The sequence below is a fragment of the Papilio xuthus genome, unplaced genomic scaffold (genome assembly GCF_000836235.2).
Source record: "Papilio xuthus unplaced genomic scaffold, Pxut_1.1 DF826961.1, whole genome shotgun sequence".
NCBI lineage: Eukaryota > Metazoa > Arthropoda > Insecta > Lepidoptera > Papilionidae > Papilio > Papilio xuthus.
The window spans coordinates 6,783,816-6,799,427 of NW_013531688.1; the positions used below are offsets into that span (position 1 = coordinate 6,783,816).

At 33.5% G+C, this 15,612-nt stretch overlaps 1 protein-coding gene across 1 annotated transcript in view; it reads left to right on the plus strand.

Moving 5' to 3' along the window:
- The window catches only part of LOC106120011 (uncharacterized), a 132,077-nt gene that overhangs the window by 76,320 nt on the left and 40,145 nt on the right, over positions 1-15,612 (plus strand). The gene's annotated exons all lie outside the window — the stretch shown is intronic.

Sequence of the window (15,612 nt, forward strand, 5' to 3'; positions counted from 1 at the left end):
TGTAACTAATCAGTTAGATTCCAGTGTACTACCGTTAAATTGTACCGCCCGGAACTAACCACGGTTAATAGGAAGTACGTTGCGGTTTAGTAAATCTTTTTATTACATTGAAACTAAGTAGAAATGAAAATTTCCAATGAATTCGTCAACCAATTCTTCGCATGAACACATTTAGAAGTGAAATCAATCAACCATAATAATAAAAATATAACGAGTAAATTTAGTTTATCAGTTAATTTCGTATAAAAATCTTCTGTCGTGAAACGAAGATGCGTTAATATACAATGTGATAAAGTAACACGCTGAAATCGGCCAACCACAGGTCACAAAGTAATAAATGTGACGCGTACTAAAGTTCGCTTCATTAGCCGGACCCATTTCGATTTCCAAAGTAAAGGGTAATAAGGTCAGTAAATCGAACGTCGCGTGATTTTCCCGAGCGGCACGCACGCCTTGATTAATTTCCAACCTAAGGAAGTGTGTTACATGAATTTAGATTCCGACGCTCGAATTACTTGCCTAATACTTTTTGTTGGACTTCGGCTTGTTACGTAACTTTTCTATTGTATGAGCTAGAACTTTGTTCGATATTTAAAAAGGTATATTAGGGAATTAAGTACGAAAAAATCTTTACTACGAATAAAATGCCACTTACATATTTTTATTAAAATTATTTACAACTGTTGTTATAGTCTGTACTTTAATATGTTTGATGAAATATAAAGCAATAAATAGAAAAGTATCAGCAGATCTGTTACTGACCTACAAATCTATCATCTTATTTTATCTTTCAATTTTGTAAATGCAGTTCAATAATCTAGAACATTTGCTGTTGCTATTCTGATAACCGTCATTGTCATAGATTTTCCAATCGATTAGTTAGTCTCTGACCCCATTTATGAGATATATTAAGTCTAGTCATGTATACTATCTTGTACAAGATATCTTATAATCTACCCTTAAGTAGAACCTTAGTAAGAGACTAAAATAAAACAAGAATTTCGAGATTTTTGATGTCAACATAATCTGCTTTAGTTTGCCTATGGATTTGATTTCTTTAAATTATCGAAAGCAAAAAATTATCGTTAAATGTGTTAGGAAGAAAATCCGATACTGTGCCGGTATACCGGCGCAACACTAGCCTTATTAAAATTTTAACGTTAATGTCCCCTCACTAATTAATCTGACACTTGACTTGGTAACGAAAGCGCGGCATTCGCGCCAAAGGATTCTAATTAATATTGTGTGTATGTAAGTAAGAATGGAAATAGAAAGTTTGAATGTGTCTCAATCTGTCTGATGCATGGTTAATGTCGTCTGCCGTGAACTTTACCTCAGTTGTATTGACTGGACGACGGAATTATTTACAAAGGTCAGCAACGGCAGCAACTGTTTTATTCAATTTCAAGTTAACGAATAGCTCTTGTTTATTTTGATGTTATATTGTTTTAATAACTTTCTGTTACAAATGACAAACAACTACAAATATATATTTTTAGTGTTCAATATAAAAATATAATCAGAGCTAAAGACCTTAACTTCATTAAAAAATATTAGGTCCTGCAAAAAGCTTCCTTTTACAATGATATCGAGAAAGGAAACGATGAAAAAATATCGTTTAGAAGTAGAAAAATTTGAAGAGAGGTTAATTTTTGCTTAAAATTTTTCATTCACCTACTTTCGAATGTATCCATTATGGTATATAAAAAGACATAGACATAGAAACGTTGATTAATACCTGCGGTAGTCTTTCACAGCTGTGATTTGTCTAGCAGAATTGTGCCAGGAACTTGGTCGTAACTCAGGCCATTTGTCAAGGGCTCCGCAACCTCGTTAGTTATTGATATAATGGATTTAGGTAGTGAGCACCCTCCCTGTTGTCTTTATACGAGTTATTGAAACATTCACAAAACTTTACCCGTCTTGTTCCAAGTTTCCTCCTAACCTTAAAGAAACTTTCTTTATTTACAAAACAGCTCTTGTCGTATTTATGGAGTTTTAAACATGAAATAGAGACTTTCGTTAACGTAAGAAATTGAATTAAAACATTTTACAACTTAACTTTATACGCGGACGCGTCCGCGAAATAATACCAGTACCACTCATCCTGAAGAAGGGCCCCCGATGGGCTCGAAACTTGTCTGTGCCGCCACCGGACGAATATACGTGAGTGTTTAGCCGTGTTTATATATCAGTTTAGTATAATGTCTCACGAAAGTTTGAATAATTATAAAGATAAACCTAAGTATTAAAGAAAAAACTGAACAGTTTCCTTTTTAATTTCAAAATTTAATTTGGAACGCTATTAATGAAAAATTTCTGTTAACATTTCAACCAATCGATGATCAGAATCGATGGCTAGAAATTAACAAGTTTAGTGTGGTCACTGCTTGGAAACTAAATTAAAACTTGTTACCACTTTGTTAGAAATGGAAAAATGGACTTTACTACAAGTAACTACGGTTTATTATTACTTAACATCTTACAATGTATCAGGGTACAGTTTCATTAAAACAGAAACTCCTGCTTCCGTAAAGTAATAATCGCCTGAACTCGGTCCCGTAAGCGGATACGCTGGCTCTCATTAAAATAGAGGAAGAACGGTTTTACAAACGCTGCGGGATGTTAAACATTGTCTGGTAACTATTCCAACGTCAGGCATTTCAATGAACAATCTTATAATTCCCTTGACAAACCTAATATAAACAACACATTTGCAAATGCTTGTATTTTCAATAATATTTTAATAAATAATAGTACACCATTGATTTTTTTTTTAAATATATATATAAAAATATTTGAATATTGAACCTAAAAGCAATAGAATAAAAACCTTTAATACCGCGTTGTAAATGTGAGATATTTTTAAAAGCTACAGCTGCGACGTCAATTCTTTACTTTTATTCCCAGTGTCTGATAGTCCACAAAGAGACAGAAGCGCTGGATGAATCTGGCTTTAACAAACACTGACATGGTATTCACTTTTTTCACGTTTTTCCGTTGTGCTTGTGCAATACGGACTGAAAAATTCGTTTCGGCGACACGACGACTGTATATTTAGGTTATACCGCACAAAGTCATTTTTTAATTTATAAATGAGCTCTTCTTTCTAATTTGAAGACATATTTGCTTGGTGTAAATTAACAATTCTATCTAGTGCCTCCAAGTTGTGCTTACTAACTTTGCATTAAATTATTTATTGCATATTCTTGCATAGCACGCACTGAATTGAAAAGATAAAGGTTAACAATGACCATTGGTATTTATTTTAATTCTCATATAATTAATATGCATAAGTATAATTTCATTAAGGGGTCACATCAATTAAGGAACCATGAGAAACATAGTGTTACTAAGATCGATTTTATGATAGTAACACTTCGTAACTTCTATGTTGTAAACTGAATATTTCGCTTGTCTTGTTACTTCCTACATTATATCAAATAAATAGAGCTTTATTTATTCAGCCTTTGATAGCGTCTAGTTCGTTGGAACTTATATAACAAGGCGTCGGCAATTTCTAAAGATTTATGCTTACAAATTTTCCTATCTCACTCGATTACAATCTGACATGATCGTCGTTTTCGTAGTACATAGGGTAAAATTATCGAGCACCTTACCTATACAATTACTAAAACTATTGAAAATACTCTGTCACTCGCTAGTGTACTAGATAAACAAAATAATTCTTTAAAAGTAAAACTAAACTTGCGACATATTTTTTTCGTATTTAGAAATCTAAAACAAAGGTGTAAAAATTTGTTAAAAATATTTAAAAGTTGTAAAGCTTGTTAGTTAAAATCTAAACCTATGTTAGTCCAACGGAATTAGTCAAACTAAGTTAGCGCACGTTTTTGTAATGTGTCCGTTGCTGTTGTTCTTGCATGCCTTTTTATTGGACGACACGAAATTCTTCACAAAGGTCGTCACGTTCTCGTGAGCTATTTTATTTATTTCAGCGTTAAAGCAATTTTGTGGCTAGACAGTGTGTTTATTTATTTGTTCTTCTTTAAAACTTAGACTGTATTCTTTGCACGAAAGTTACAATTGCTACTCATTCTTACCACAATTTTGACCTTTAGAATCTGTTATTAGGCATATAAAATCCCCAAAATTCTATAATGGTAATTATTTTTAAATTTTTGTAAATACATATTTGGAAGTTAATTTCTCGAGAAGTCTTATAGGGCTTTGAATTACAGTAAACTTGTGTCGTATTGAAAACCGTATTATGTTTTTATATAATATTTTTTAAATAATTTCATCGAATAATATTTTAACAATCTAATATCTTCGTATAAATTTTATTGATACGTTTACAGAAATAATATCCAACGACCGTCCCTAATTGATTTACCGGCCTGCAGGAGGTCGAATTTCTTCCGCCCAGCGGACCGTTTGATTGCTCTTATCTCATCACGTACCCTGTATGTCTTATTGTGAAAATATTGCCACGAAAATTATAGGCTTTCGTTGATATATAGACATATCTAAGTATTTCGATTTATGTTTATATTAAACCGAAGAATTCGATTGTTTTAACCCTTCTGTCTCAGGACTTACAAATGAATTTTGAGAAATTATTTAAGCATTTCATAGTGCTAAGTTACTATAGTATTAAGTTAATATAATAATTTTTAAAGTTTAAATTCATAATACATTTGCCAAAGGGTTTAGTTATTTTAATTCAGTCATCATTATATTGCCAAATACACCAGTGTTACATTAATCGTATTTGTAAGGTAACAAAAGATAAAGGTATGAAATGTAAAGGAAGCAATTACACAAGGCAAATGTATCGCTGATACAGAGGCAATGATAATCTACAAGTATTATACCGGCCTAAAATGGAATTTACAATTCTATATCGCTGTTCTGCTGCCGGTAATTGAGTAATATTGAAATCCATTTAGTTTAAGCAAGCCTTAATTACGAGACTTGATTAATCAACAAACCCTTTATTGTTTATTATAAATTTACTTCCTCTGCTAGTAACAATTATCTATTCAACTAGTTTGCGGAATATTTCCGGCTTACGATTATACGAATATGTAATTTAATCCCAAAATCTTTTGATAGACTTGTATGTGAAAACATGAAACATAAAAATTGCTTTATCCTCTCTTCTTCTAACACTTTCCGGAGTGACTCGGGTTGTCATTACAATGGTTACTCCCTTCAGAATCATCTTGTCACGCCACTCATCCATCAATTCTTAAGCCTGCCTATTGATCGTAAATCCAAATATTTATCTTAAGTTCTTTTTATCACAAGAGATTCCTTTAAAATGATATATGTAGTTAATGCAATATATTTAGTTAGTTCACTAATATCTCACGTATTGTATGACTGAGTACCAATTACCGGGCCGCAAACATATACAATGCGACACGTCCCGCACTTCCTGAATACAATGGCTTCGTTATATTTACGTCACGTCTTCATAAAGTCATATCAAAGTGCGGTAATGTACTCGAGGACTTCGCGTAGTGATGCTCTTGCTGTCAGTTAAGCATATCGATGTACCTAAATATGTTGATAATAAGAATAGAAGCAAAGATGTTGTATCACCCAATTTCATCAGATTTGATCTCAGACACTTTTTTCAATAAATTGTGACGATAATTTTTTATTTAGTTTATCAACGAAAATTACAACTACGGGCCATATTTATACATTACTACTATAGGTTATAGGTAACTTGTAAGTTTTTATAATCAGAATTAAAAATTAATGAAAAATTACAGTATTAAATTATTCAACTTAGATTTTTCAAGACAAATTTCGTCCATTCAGGAAATAAACATGATTATTTATGATGTATTAACAAGACATCCCTAGCATGTGTAATATTTTTTTCGTCCAAAGTAGAAACACTCCGGAGATACAATGTGACGTGGAAGTTGAAAGTGATATATTAAACGATGAGGGTTGTGCGAAAAGAATGCGCGGGGAAATTCCACATAGAATTTCACAGAAATGCACATAAACAGGAAAGTAATGATACTAAATATGGATAACTACATTTATAAATTACTAAGAATCAAGTAAAAAAAAAAGGTAGAGATTAGGGAAGAGTGGAGGCATGAAACAGGGACTGATGCCTGATGAACATGACCGGTTTGAAAAGACTAAGGCGACCACTAAGAATTAGTGATTTCGTATATGATAGAGAGGTTTGAAACAGTACCCATTGTGCCGTTCCGTAGGAAAAAGGGCAAGAAGACGTTGAATCTAACAGTAGTAAAAACACCGTAGTTAACTGCACGCACCGGTTAAAATGTAGATATTGTGATTATCAGGTGTTATTTGCCGTGTCCTAGAAAGGTTTACGACTTCGTGCGGTTTGTTATAACATAATGGAGGCCATTTTGAAATGATTTACACCCGACAGCTTGTATCATGATCACGGGAATTCTTTTCCTTGGTGATGTACTTATTTATACGTCCTAGAACATTGCTTGTCCGTCAATAAAAATAACATCGTAGTTTCTTGGAGTCACCATTTCATAAAATTGCGTGCGCAGTTTGCAGTTAATTGAATTTGCCACTTTCTCTTACGAAATAGTCAATGAAAACTACATATTGTATTCGAAAATAAAAATGTCTATTAACAGAGTAATAAAATAACAAACAAGGTATGAGGCGCCAATTGCGTAATATGTGTAAACAGAACCATGAATTGGGAACAATTGCAATCGGATGTGGGATCAAATTAATCAAGCAAGTGTACCCTTCACGGTCCGCAGAGCTGAAACCATTACGGATTAAATTCTCTCGGCCGTTTTATTGTTTTCAAATATCTTTCGGCGTTTCACTTTCTACCAGTCACGTTCAGCTGTTTTATCTTTTAAAGAAATTTTCAAATTATTTTTTTATTGTTTTACATTAATATAGTGCTCAAAATAAACAAATACACCAAAATTATAGCTTCAACTGCCTTACACAGTCACTAAGTGTCCGGCTTAGCATAGATTTAGTATGAGATATCCCACCTTAGTGTGTGATGATGACACTTAGGTCATCCTTAGTAGCGAAATTATTGCTATGAGTGCCGAAATAATATGGTTGAACTCTCGTAAGATCATTGGCAATATTTTGTTGTAGTTTAGACATTTATTAGAATGAAGTCAATACTAAAGAACTATTACAAGTTATAAATAAAAATAAAGGATATAAATGAATAGTTCGCGTGTGGTTATAAGTTTGTATTCGACAATAGAACCAGTATTTACCGGTTACGGCTTTGCTTTGCAAAGAACTCCTCGTGTAATTTCTCTAGGGCTTTAGAAGCGCGTTTGTTATTGATACAATGCTGAGATTAGCTGTGAATAAAATATAAAATGCAGGATATTTACAATATTATAAATTGGAACTGTGATTTGTGATAAATATTATGGTTATTCAATTCTAGAACTAAATTAAAATCAGGGACAGACAATTAGTTTAAAGGTGATTATAGACTAGAGCATTTATTTGTAACAGAAACGTACCATATGTGCTTTAGACAAAGAAATGCTCGAGAAAATGCACTATATTCACCATTATGTTCTTTATATGATCTGTTACAGCAAAGAATTAAAAAGAAAACTTTGCAATTACACGTCAATTAGAATTGAATTGTAATAGCTAGGCTTTTAAAGTGACGCATTGCAATATTTATTTTCAAAGTGGGTTATGTAAAATGCTTGCCATTCGCTGTCTGATTGTAGGAGAATAGTGAAGTGGCAATAGTTGAATAACGCAGCAGATTACGAGGTTATATCAATATTTTATATTAAAATTGTATTCGCTTCAACGTTTGTTTGCTTTACCATCGGCGTTGGAGCGCTGGCAGCGCTGGCGAGAGCGAATTTGTTTGTCCACTTCACAGATCGAACAAATATGAATAAACACACGTGCGAACACTACGTTATTCTAAAAATTGCAGCCTAACGTTAAAATATACGTACGCGGTAAATATTTGAATTTTTTATTTAAAGTTATTATTAAATGCAACTAACCCACGTGCCGTGTTTTGTTTACAATTTATTCTTGAAACTACATAAATATATTTGGGAATAATTATTATATTGTTGTACAAAGACTTGTTAATGTCAAATCTTACTAATTTTAATAAAATCAAAAATGCGAATGTTTATAAGGATGGATGGATGTTTTTAAGAAGTTGTCTCCAGTACGGCTGCATAGATCTTAATGAAATTTTGCATACATGTAGAACAGAGTCTGGAACACATAGGCTACTAATTGTATTTTATCCCGCGCAGACAAAGTCACGGGCGACACCTAGTATATTGATCATGAATTTAGAATGACTGTTCTAAGTGAGCTAGTGATTGCATCAATGGTTTTCTGCTAATTTACATTGAATTCAGTTTAATGCGTTGACTTGAACATTATTGCTCCATCGATCATTATTACAACGAAGTGGTGGGCTGCCGCGTGTCGTCGGCTGTCGTTTTATTTATGATTGATATCCTTATTATGGTGAAAAAAGGGTCCTGAGATATTTTGCTGTCAAGCAAATGTTTCGCTAAATAGCTATAACGCTTCCTACAACATACGGGATCGCAATGAAAGCGAAATACCTAATCGTCTAGACTCAGTGTGAAGAAAATCCTTGGTTATTATACAGCGCTATATTGTCATCTACAAGAATGTTTCCTAAAATTTATTACCAAAGTAAACTACGAAACATAACTGTTCCAAACACAGTGAGCGACGGGCCACGTCCGCGAAATAATACCAGTACCACTCATCCTGATAAAGGGCCCCCGATGGGCTCGAAACTAGTCGGTGCCGCCACCGGACGAATATACGTGAGTGTTTAGCCGTGTTTATATATCAGTTTATTCCAAAAACCGCGACATTTTAAAATCTATATTTCTGGAAATACGCGATAACTAAGTGAATTACATGATTGAAAATACGAATATAAATATACATTGACGTCATCAAACATGAGATCTAATCCGATAAGAAGAAGAATTTCTTGATAACTTAATAGATGGAATAAAAATAAATTAGACCAAAGTAAAACGGATCTTAAGAAGTCGTCAAGCAATTTATTTTAACTATGTGCTATTGAATGGGTGTGACGTATTTTTTAATATCAGGCGTATCTTCAAAAATATCTATAAAAGATCCATATCGCGAGATTGTACTCGTAGGCGTTAGAGTATGTGCCAGTGACATTATGGACCAGTTCTCTGATGAATTTATTTTTATTTTCCGGTTACCCGCGGTTAGGGTGACCATATTACAATAAGTTTAAGAATAAACTTTATGAGTCATAGAAATATTATTTACTACATTTTATAGTTTTTAACAAATTTTACTCTTGTAATTTATGTATGGCCTATGCCCAGCAGTGGGCGTCTCATGGCTGACAGGAAGGAAGGAATTTATGTTTATATTTCAAAAATATACTGCAATAAAGCTTATTTAAGTATCCGGTAGTTCTAGTTAATAATGGTTTTTAATTATTTTTCTTATTCTTATGCGGATTTTTTTGGTTAAAATCTTTACCGACTAAAATTGACCGACCGTTTGATATTATGGGAACTTGTCAGTCAAACAGAATTTAATACATGGTGAACATTAATGGTGATCTAACATGATAAATAATATCGGTCGGGACTATCCCGTTACATGATGGTGAACCTATCTGTGGTGTACTTTTTACCCTGTACGTTGCATGAAAACGGTATTGTAGAGTTATTTATGGGCGCGGGGGCCGCACTGGCAGCGGACATAGTACATCCTATATAAAATGCCCCTGTATTTTACTCAATGTTTTTGTTAGCTAATTTATTTTATGTCCGCTGTTTTTGTTCCCGTTTAACATTATTTATATTGGAGCGTTTATCTAAAGGCAAATATTGAATCTCATACGGATTAAACGGAAACAATTTACAAATATTGTGTATTATTTATTTTACTTATTATTAAAAATCAGATGGAATAAAAACCAGAAAGCATTTTATTATATAATATGTGTGTTATAATTAAAGTACACATGTCTTTTTTACGCTCTAAGGTAAAAATTGAAATGCCCAATATTAAATACAGTTAACATACGATGTTATGATTTAAAAATACATTTATGCGTAAGATTTTTCTATACGTTTTAAGGCATTTCCGTCTCCGACATCATTAACCCAGTGTCGCGTGATAAAGCGTGTCTAAAAGCTCTCCCCGTCACGCGTCGCACAGCGCAGCGCTGCGTGCTCGATCATCGATCATCTTCAAAGCTCGCTCGTCGCTTCTCTCTCGTCTCGTAGATATTGCTACGACGTAGATATTACCACTGACACGGACTGTGTCAGCAGAGCTTAACCAGAGCTTTATATATCATTCTGCGATTCGATAACATTTAAATAACAGGTGTTTACTTTTATGTTTACTTATTATATTTTAAACTGGTCACATTATGGACCTTTGATAGTATGTTCTGAAACACCAGGAAACAAAACAATAACAACATAATTCACGACTTGAACCTATAGGGGTAGGTAGAGACCAAGGACCTCCGTTTGGCGCGGTCCTGACACACCTCTTTCGTATCTATAGAAAAGACCTCATTTAGGAAAAATTTAAAATAACACAATATGTTTGTTTTTCTTGGTTTCTTTACTTGTAGGTCAATGTAATTGTAATTAAATATGGCGGAACAAGTTAGCGGTAATGGCGGGCAGTTGGCAAACGTCTGCTAAACCGAGCGCTCGTCACGAGTTCGTGTAATGTGTCCGAAATTGTTATTTACTCCGCCTGACCTTTTATCGGGGCCCAGAGTTCTTGACAAAGGTCGTCACGTATTTCCAAACTATTTTATTTGTTTCAGACTAAGGGCAAATCGAGTTCCGTTCTGGCATTTCGTGTTGAGCTGATAAAGGATTCATTCTAACCTTCGCAAAATTAGTTTTCAAAGGTTTTGTTTTTGATTAATGTACATACAAGGGTGTAATAAAAAGTTTATAATACACAGGTTAGATAGTACATATGCCGAGTTCGTATTTTACTTTTTTTGACACACATTTATTATCACACGGATAGAAGAGAAACAGCATAGATTTATAACAAGTGCAGGATCGGCGTAAACCGTCCCTTCACTGGCCAATACAACAATTTTTAACAAGATTGCAAACAAGCCAAAGCTAAAATAGCGAAGTTACCGTTGTCTAGATAACTGGAACACAGCAAAAAATGTCTCAATATATTACGATAAAATTGTAAATATGTTCATAGATATTTTAGAAAGCAAAAGGCTTATTACGTTAATATGTATCTGTATAGAGACGTAGCTGATAAATGAAGGTAGTTGTAAAGGGAGGCGATGTAATTTGTCCGCGGGCGGTATTGTAACTAGCCCTGCTCGGGCGTCCCTTTACCGCACCCTCATTACTTATTGATATAATGAGTTTAGGTTTGCGGCCAAAACTATTTAACATTTTTATCTACTTTACATTCTACATTTGAACATATTTATTTCGATTTAAAATTTTTGTATATGAATTTAATCCTGCAAGCGTATCTTATGTTTTGTAGCTTTTAACAACAATCTTTGCGTTTGAAACTAGCTGTCGCATGCGATTTCGCCCCCATAGGTTTAAAAAAAACTTATAAGTAACATATGTGTTCTTCCAGACTATGTTCTACATATATGCCAAATTTCAGAGAAATTAATAGAGCAGTTTCGGAGATACCTTACAACAAACATCTATTCATCCAAACATTCGCATTTATAATATTCATAAGGTAAGATGAAGAGGGAAACGAGACGCGGAAACAATAAATTTGTCGTCGACTCCCATAGACAACTGTAGATATTTATGTTTGATACTAAATAATACTTCTAACTATGTTAGTTATACCCAACTATATCAATCTAAAATTGTTTATAACATTGATCGAGTATCGATATAGTAATTATAATTAGTGTGAGCAACAAAGCGAGCTCAGCTGCGGTGCGGCGAGCTGGTGTGCACTCAGCTTTATTGCGCTAGCCTATGCCCTGTGTGCAGGTGTTAACGGACACACGAAATAACTAAAATTGCCTCTATATCGATTGCTAAAATATACTTCTAACTGATACAAATTTAGAATGATACCAGTGTTTCCAAAAGTTACCGGCAGTGGAAGTATTTTGCAATAACTAAACTTCAATTTGTGTTGTATTGCATATTCTGATAAATTAATTACACTTTTCTGGTCGCACTGTCCAATATTGTTACATACGTATAAGTCGACATCTAGATTTTAGGGTTAGAAAAAATTTAATATCGTCAAAAGAAAACTAATTGTTGAAAAATATTGTTTCGGTGGAATTGTTTTTGACTATTCCATTCTGAATACTCGACTTCTGTTGATGCAAATGTCATCCAAGTCCAGTATGATAGACGGGGATTTTTACCCGACTTCAAAAAGAAGGAGGTTATCAATTCGTCTGTATTTTTTGTGTTGCTACATAACTCCGCTCCTGGTGCTTGGATTTTGCAACATGTATATTTAGAACTATTTTTATTTCAAAGCAAACTAAGCTTAGTTTAAACATTATAACGATACGGAATTGGTCAAAGTATTTGTTTCAAGTTATAAAAGGAACAATAGAAGACAAATCCCGAACGACTGTTAGTTTTGTCATTATTTTCTCGAACATTCGACACAAGTATTGGAGAGTTGCCTTCGAGGAAAGACAGACAAATGGCATCGCTTATTCACTGTAATACTACTTGTCATTTGTCTACTAGAATTGCGGCTCTTTCTTAACTATCATATTTTCTCAAAACTCCGCGCACTCAACTTTTATTGATATAAGAAGCTTACGGAACATCAAACTTTAAATGCGGCCAATACTTTTAAAATTTTTGCAATTAGGAATTAGGAGAAATGACAATTTTGTTCATATGTAATCCTTATGACTTTTACGTACAAATATAATAGTAAAACATTATTCTCTCTCTAATTGAAAATGTAACTACATGCTTACTTACTCCACTAGCACAGCGAACCAAAGTTGGTCTTGGCCTCCGACAAAAGAAATCATGCGCTGTTTCCTGCCTTTCAATCGTACTTTACGCAAGTCTACATCAGCCTTTCCACCGCTAGTTTGTATTTTGCTTTCCAGCTCCCGTCTTCCCTTTGAGTCAGATCCAGAACCTTCAGTATGATTATCATCATAACATCACGCATCATTTCATGTCATCTTAAAATAATAAACGACAAAAAAATTATTAATAATAACAAATGTCTTTATTCATATTGAAATCAAATTAAACATTGATTCCAATTTAAAGCACGAAGACTAAACTTTTTACTTCTAAGCTACCGTAAATCCTGGCCGTATAAAGCCATATAATTGTCATTTATTTATAATTAAACATCATTAACCTGAAACAACTCATTACTATCATATATAGGGTGTTCATTATATGTGAATTATAATTATACAAGACCGAAGTAATGTCCGGAGCCATCCCATTAACCAAGTTTAATCCGAAACGCTAAGCGCGCACTTATTCTTGAAGATGTATCGTACCTTGGCCCCCACAATGAACCAGGCTTATGTATTATGGTCCGTGTTAACTTTAGACGGGGGTTTGGGAAGGGCTAATTATTTCCTTGGTGTATTAATTGCAAAGATCATTAGTGAATTTTAATTGAATCCCTTTTAGGGATGTACCTTAATGTGTATTTCATATCTTTGGATGCTAGTTTAATAGTTATTCATAAGAAAAGGATAAATAAATTAATGTATTCTACATAGAAAATCTTAGGCTCTTGTCTTAGGATCTTGTAAAAGCGATTACTTCAACAGATGTTTTAACTCTTTAACCGCCGAAGGAACCAAAAACTGCGCCCAGTAGACTTAGTTATTTATTTGTCAAGATTGCATTTCGGAAGCTTACGTGTTATTGTATTTTAGTAAACATGATTTCTGTTAATATAATGATGCACTAAGTTTTTGTAAGGCCCAAATATACTAATTAGGAATATGCGTACTGTCATTGTTGGCTCACTACTCTATAGTGCAGTGGCCACAATATGATATGTTGCTCATTGATCCCGTAGTCTATATCAATTAGCGATGTCTAATAGCGGTAACTTTTGAACTAAGTTGTAACAAATCGTAACGACTAACTCGTTAGATTTCCCAACATATAAAAGAAACTTAAGAAACTTGACAAATCAACTACATGTTACAAAAATAACTTATGTTTATTTCTGCAAAGAAAACTTTTAACTTTCCAATACGTTTATTTTTAAATAGTAGAAGAAATATAAGATAGGCTTCATATAGTGTATGAATTAGTTCCTACTTTGAGGTAACAGTACGTATTTTTGAATACGTTATGACTATAACAATTTACTTACATTATGATTAGTAAAAAGTTTTATTTTTCGAGGTCCTAGATATTTTCATCTATAATATGTTGTATTGAAACTTTTCTAATATTGATGACTTATTTTATAATTTTTACAGCGCACGTTTTTGAAATAAAATCTAATCAGAGAAGACATAAAAACTGTAAATTCTCTTCGGAAGTTCGCATTGCCGATGCCCGCATATAAACGTTGGGTAGATTTATCAAGGGTTCGTTTACAAGCGGCAAAAACTCGGCGGAATAAATACATCAGTTCAGCTTTTGGTCCCTAATTTATCGTCCCATGTTACTCGTGTCCGACAAGGACTCTCAAACGCATTGCTTCATACAATTCCGGACAACGATACACGGCCTACATTTTTTGTAAAACTACGCAAAGTTGTTTTTATGTATCATTATTATTGTGTATGTTACTTAAAGCACATTTCTGTTTTTATTGAAATAATTTAATTTAGTATGACTATATGTTTGCAATATTGTTGACAATGAAAAGGTTTATGAATTGTTTTAATTCAACTGGAATTAGTGAAAGGGTGCCCATAAAACTTATCTCGTTTAAACTGTGAGCTCTGGATCTGGGTCAGAACATAAGTTATAAAACTTTACGAAATATCAAACTGAGTCCCGGGAGGCGCATTAAAATGAGCATCCCTGCGAAGCTGAAATCTAGTTTTATGTGTAACTTGAAATGAGTATTTATTTCTACTGCAGCAGTATGAGAGCCAGTTGTAAAATTTTTAATGAAATTTTGTTGCTTGTTGCAGGTATTATTAAATTCGCGGAGCTACGACTCACGGTGCGAGTATGCGCTACGAATGAAAATATGACTTTAATGAATTGCGACAATTACGTGTGCACATGTAGGTATCTACATCTCGTGGTGCCTTCAAATAATGTTAAGTGGCAAACGCTTAGTTGCAGATACAAGATCCATATCGAAGAATAATACATAGTCGTAGTTGTTAAATGATCAAATATGTTCAATAAAACTTTATACGTTTTACAATAAAGTTTCAACAACAGTATAATAGATTTTGTTCATGAAATATCAAATAGAATCACTGCTAACTATATAGCAAATACATCTTATCTTATAGCCTTTGGTTGGTCTCAGTCTGAAAATCTCGTCATAAACATATCGTCCCGCCTTTTCATTAACTTTGACAAAACAGAGATATCAATATGATTTAGCTCTCAGAAACCTACGTTCACTACAACATACTTCATA